The sequence below is a fragment of the Elephas maximus genome, chromosome 11 (genome assembly GCF_024166365.1).
Source record: "Elephas maximus indicus isolate mEleMax1 chromosome 11, mEleMax1 primary haplotype, whole genome shotgun sequence".
NCBI classification, from domain to species: Eukaryota; Metazoa; Chordata; class Mammalia; order Proboscidea; family Elephantidae; genus Elephas; species Elephas maximus.
This window is the reverse complement of record NC_064829.1, coordinates 95061511-95067619: the sequence shown is the minus strand read 5'-3', so window position 1 is coordinate 95067619 and position 6109 is coordinate 95061511. Positions and strand designations below refer to the sequence as shown.

Genomic DNA, 6109 nt, shown 5'->3' with positions numbered 1-6109 from the left:
GGACAGAGTAGAACTGCTGTATAGTATTTTCAAGGAATGGCTGGTGGATTCAGACTGCCGACCTTTTGGTTAACCAAACCCAGTGCCATTGAGTCGATTCCGACTCATAGCGACCCTATAGGACAGAGTAGAACTGCCCCATAGAGATTCCAAGGAGCACCTGGCAGATTCAGAATGCCGACCCTTTGGTTAGCAGCCGTAGCACTTAACCACTACACCACCAGGGTTTCCGCTTTTGGTTAACAGCCGAGCTTTTAACCACTGTGACACCAGGGCTCCAAGGATTCACAGCACATCACAAAATGGAGGACAACCACACAGTACTGGGAACCATGGCCTAACCAAGTTGACACATAACCCAAATGATCACAGGTTCCATATACCTTATTCTCATAGTCCCACTCAATCATTGTGTGTGTCACAAACACCATGGGTAGAAGGACCATTTTAAGCAATACATTGCACTGAATCATCACAAGTTATTACTGTGAAGTTATTTATATTTGATGGGTATAAATACTCAGAAAAACTATCAAAGAATTTAATTAGTGGAGAAATAAAAAAAACTATCAAGAATTTTATTTTCTACCTGGAGAGATAAGACATTGGGATTAAAAAAGAACTTATTTGTTTTTTAGGATGCTTAAGCACCATTAAAAGGATTCTTTACCCCAAAATTGGGGAGTAGTGCAAAGAGTTAATGCACTTGGCTGCTAACCTGAAAAGCTAGAGGTTTGAGTTTACCCAGAGGCCTGGCTATCTACTTCCGAAAAATCCTAGGGAGCAGAAATCTACTCTCACACTCATGCGGTCACCATGAGTGGTGTGGTGTGATGGATCACTTTTGTTGCCTTTCTTGCCATGGTCTTGTAACTCCACACCCACCAAATGATTGGGTGGGACCATGCTAATAAAGTATATGGAACCCTAATGAGGGGATTAGTCAATTTTGCCATCCTGCTAGGCTTAAAAGAGAGCCAATTCCCGGCCCATGGAGTGAGACAGCTGAGTGCCTTTCGGCAGGAGGCTTGCTGGTGGAGTAGGGTGCCTCAGGGCACTTGGTGGAGCTAGATTTGCTGGTCCACAGAGCTAGAGCTGAGCGCCTTTGGTTTAGGCTTACTAGCAGAGTGGGGTTCCTCTGGGTACTTATCCAAAGGCTTTGTTACCCTCTCATGTGGCTGGATGTCTTTCATCAATCAGGAAGCCCATGGAACTTCTGTGTCCAGAGTTTTATTGGCTTAATTTTGCAGTAATGATTGGGGTTTCAGTTCATAATCATGGTTGATCGAATCATTACTGCCCCCCACCCCCACTCCTTAAGGTCAGCTGATATCAGGCCACAAGGGTCTTTCTGGCTTGGACAGCCACCATTCATTAGTGCAAGCCCTGGTGAAGGAGGCCCGATGCACACTTGGGCCTGGTAGGCACAGCTCCTGCCACCAAACCCGGGATCCTCCTTGTCCCAGTGAAATCACCCTTGACCTTTCCCCATGAGCTAGGTTTCTTCTGAGCTGACAGGCAGTATTATCACATGGTGGTTAGGAGTAAGTTCTGAAGTCACACTGCCAGGGTGAGGAGTTGAGTCCATGCCCCAGCTATAAGCTGTTGAGCAACACTGAGTACTTAACTTACCTGTGTCCCAATTTTATCTTAAAACAATTACTGCTTCATAGAGTGTTTGTGGAAAGTACAGTCACACATGGCATAATGTCCATTTGGGCAATGTCCAACCCAGGGACGGATTACCCAATAAGCAAGGTATCCATGGGTTTAATTGTGTTTGCTTTCTAATCCGTAGCGCACGATTTCACCTGGGTTTCACCATATCAAAGATGTGCACTACAGATGAGTAAGTAAGCACAATTAAACCTGTGCATACTTTGCTTGGAGACCGTAGTGGCTAAGAGCTACGGCTGCTAATCAAAGGGTCGGCAGTTCAAATCCACCAGGTACTCCTTGGAAACTCTATGGGGCAGTTCTACTCTGTCCTATAGGGTCTCTATGAGTCGGAATCAACTCGACGGCACTGGGTTTGGTTTTGGTTTATACTTTGCTTATGGTAAGCTGGTACAAATCGTGCTTACTGGTTTATCAGCCCCAGGTCTGACCACATACATGTCTGTGGCTCTGGGTGCGGGCTCTCAGGCTTTGTCGGGCAGGCAGATGGGTGGCGGTGGTGGGGGCTGCAGGCCTGGCTGTTCCTGCTCCTCAGGCAGGTGGAGCTGTGGACAGGACTGGGTGCACTCTGCTTGCTCCTCACTTGCTTCCTATATCTCCACTCACATCGCTGCCCTCTCAGCCACCACTGCCACCCATTTCTCTGGCCTCCAACAGCCACTCCAGCAGCAGCAACAGCAACAGCGACGATGACAGTTGGAAGTGGGCACAAATAAGGTTTTAATATAATATGCTTTATGAGTATTGATTTGTAACTACGAGTTGCATGTAAGTCAGATGTTCATAACTTGAGGACTGCCTGTATATAATATGGTGTTCAAAGAACATCCAAATCACATAACATCGTATTTCACAGCACGTATCGTGGACATTAAGCAATGCATGACTGTAGTTAAAACAGTTTCTGGGAGGGAAAGAGACCCCAGATAAGTAAAGCATTACTGAAAAAGAAAAACAAAGTGGGAGGCCTCATACTACCTGATTTTAGACTATACTATACTGCCACAGTAGTCAAAACAGCCTGGTACTGGTACAACAACAGATACATAGACCAATAGAACAGAATTGAGAATCCAGACATAAATCCATCCACATATGAGCAGCTGATATTTGATAAAGGTCCAAAAATCTGTTAAATGTGGAAGACAGTCTCTTTAACAAATGGTGCTGGCATAACTGGATATCCATCTGCAAAAAAAAAAAAAAAAAAATGAAACAAGACCCATACCTCACCATGCACAAAAACTAACTCAAAATGGATCAAAGACCTAAATACAATATCTAAAACAATAAAGGTCATGGGAGAAAAAATAGGGATAACGCTAGGAGCCCTAATACATGGCATAAACAGTACACAGAACATTACTAACAATGCACAGACACCAGAAGAGAAACCAGATACCTGGGAGCTCCTAAAAATCAAACATTCATGTTCATCCAAAGACTTCACCTACACACTAGGAAAGAGTTTTTGGCTACAGCAAATCCGATCAGCGGCTGATCTCTAAAATCTACATGAGACTGCCAAATCTCAACAACAAAAAGGCAACCCAGTTAAAAAATGGGCAAAGGATATGAGCAGGCACTTCACCAGAGAAGACCTTCAGGCTGCTAACAGATACAAGAGGAAATGCTCACGATCATTAGACATTAGAGAAATGCAAATCAAAACCACAATGAGATACCATCTCACCCCAACAAGGCTGGCATCAATCCAAAAAACACAAAATAATAAATGTTGGAGAGGTTGTGGAGAGACTGAACACTTATACACTGCTGGTGGGAATGTAAAATGGTACAAACACTTTGGAAATCGATTTGGCGCTTCCTTAAAAAGCTAGAAATAGAATTACCATATGATCCTGCAATCCCACTCCTTGGAATATATCCTAGAGAAATAAGAGCCTTTACACGAACAGATATATGCACACCCATGTTTATTGCAGCACTGTTTACAATAGCAAAAAGATGGAAGCAACCAAGGTGCCCATCAACAGATGAATGGATAAATTATGGTATATTCACATAATGGAATACTACAAAACAAGAATAATGATGAATCTGTGAAACATAACATGGAAGAATCTGGAAGGCATTATGCTGAGTGAAATTAGTTGCAAAAGGACAAATATTGTATGAGACCACTATTATAAAACTCAAGAAAAGGTTTAAACAGAGAAGAAAATATTATTTGATAGTTACGAGGGTGGGGAGGGAGAGAGAGGGGTATTCACTAGATAGTAGACAAGAACTATTTTGGGTGAAAGGAACGACAACACACAATACAGGAGAGGTCAGCACAACTGGACTAAACCAAAAGCAAAGAAGTTTCCTAAATATAACTGAATGCTTCGAAGGCCAGAGTAGCAGGGACAGGGATCTGGGGACCATGGTTTCAGGGGACATCTAGGTCAATTGGCATAACAAAATGTATTAAGAAAATGTTCTGCATCCCACTTTGGTGAGTGGCGTCTGGGGTCTTAAACACTAGCAAATGACCATCTAAGATACATCAATTGGTCTCAACCCACCTGAAGCAAAGAAGAATGAAGAACTCCAAAGACACAAGGTAAATACGAGCCCAAGAGACAGAAAGGGCTACATAAACCAGAGACTACATCAGCCTGAGACCAGGAGAACTAGACGGTGCCCTGACAGGGAACACAACAGAGAATCCCTGGTGGAGCAGGAGAGCAGTGGGATGCAGACCTCAAATTCTCATAAAAAGACCAGACTTAATGGTCTGACTGAGACTAGAAGGACCCTGGAGGTCATGGTCCCCAGGCCTTCTGTTAGCCCAAGACTGGAACCATTCCCAAAGCCAACTCTTCAGACAGGGATTGGACTGGACTATAAGACAGAAAATGATACTGGTGAGAAGTGAGCTTCTTGGCTCAAGTAGACACATGAGACTATGTGGGCAGCTCCTGTCTGGAGGGGAGATGAGAAGGCAGAGGGGGTCAGGAGCTGGTTGAATGGACACAGGGAATACAGGGTGGAGAGGAGGAGTGTGCTGTCTCATTAGGGGGAGAGCATCTAGGGATACATAGCAAGGCATGTGTAAGTTTTTGTATGAGAGACTGACTTGATTTGTAAACTTTCATTTAAAAAGCACAATAAAAAAAAAAAGCTGGAAATCAGGCAATTAATAAAGGTATTGTTCTTATTAGTCCTAGTGAGAAGAGAAGGAGGAATTGAGGATATAGGTGTGTCCAACTTTAATTATAAATCTGTAGCTTGATTACAAGGGCTGTCACGCACTGAGGCAAGGGTTTCCCATGGAGCAGTTTCATCTTTTGAATAAAACTTTGGTTGTAGAGTCACTTGTAGGGACCAGTGAGGTGGCAAATTCAACAGCAATTCAGAGAAATGAGGTGAAGCAAAGAGGACAGAAAAAAGAGTGATCCAAGAGCCATTTTTGAAATGCCGTCAACAGGGGAAGTGGTTCAACATGTGAACTTTTGGCATTTTCTATTCAACCTCCAATACCCTGTATTTCAGATAATCCCCCAAATCTCCATTCCTAACTGTTTGTGCAATGACTTCTGGCTGAGACATGGAATGAATGAGAAGTTGAGGGCAGTGGTGGTTCAGCGGTAGAATTCTCCCCTTTCATGTGGGAGGTCCTGTTTCCATTCCCAGCTCATGCATGTCAAAGGCGGCCACCATCTTGTCATTCATATAGCGTAATTGTGGCCCACCAGGAATCCAGACACTTTTAGTGCCTTTCTGGTCTTCCAGGCCATCCAAGACTTGAGACTTTAGTTGCCATTGAGTGGATATTCGACTCATAAAGGCCCCATGTGACAGAATAGAGCTAGCTGCCCCTGGTAGTCACTTCTGAAAAAATTGACCAGTGAAAACCTTATGAATAGCAGCAGAACATTGTCTCGTATAGTGCTGGAAGATGAGCCCCTCAGGTTGGAAGGCACTCGAAATATGACTGTGGAAGAGATGCCTCCTCAAAGTAGAGTCGACCTTAATGACGTTGATGGCGTTAAGCTTTCGGGAACCTTCATTTGCTGATATGGCACGACTCAAAATGAACAGAAACAGCTGCGAACATCCATTAATAATCAGAACATAGGATGTACAAAGTATGAATCCAGGAAAATTGGAAGTTGTCAAAAATGAACTAGAACACATAAAAATCGATATCCTAGGCATTAGTGAGCTGAAATGAATTGGTATTAGCCATTTGACTTGGACAATCATATGATCCACTATGCTAGGAATGACGAATTGAAGAGGAATGGCATCACAGTAATCCTGAGAAAGAACATGTCAAGATCTATTCCAAAGTACTTATCCTTAAGCCTCAAAGGAAGACCAGTTAATATCACTGTTTTCAAATTTACGTACCAACCACTAATCCCGATAAAGAAATTGAAGATTTTTACCCGCTTCTGCAGTCTGGAATTTTGGGTAGCAT

At 43.3% G+C, this 6109-nt stretch overlaps 2 protein-coding genes across 2 annotated transcripts in view; both read left to right on the top strand.

The window, feature by feature from the left end:
- Positions 1 to 6109, top strand: part of LOC126086050 (zinc finger protein 613-like) — a 167393-nt gene that overhangs the window by 7506 nt on the left and 153778 nt on the right. The gene's annotated exons all lie outside the window — the stretch shown is intronic.
- The window catches only part of LOC126086036 (zinc finger protein 350-like), a 319021-nt gene that overhangs the window by 266274 nt on the left and 46638 nt on the right, over positions 1 to 6109 (top strand). The window lies entirely within an intron of this gene.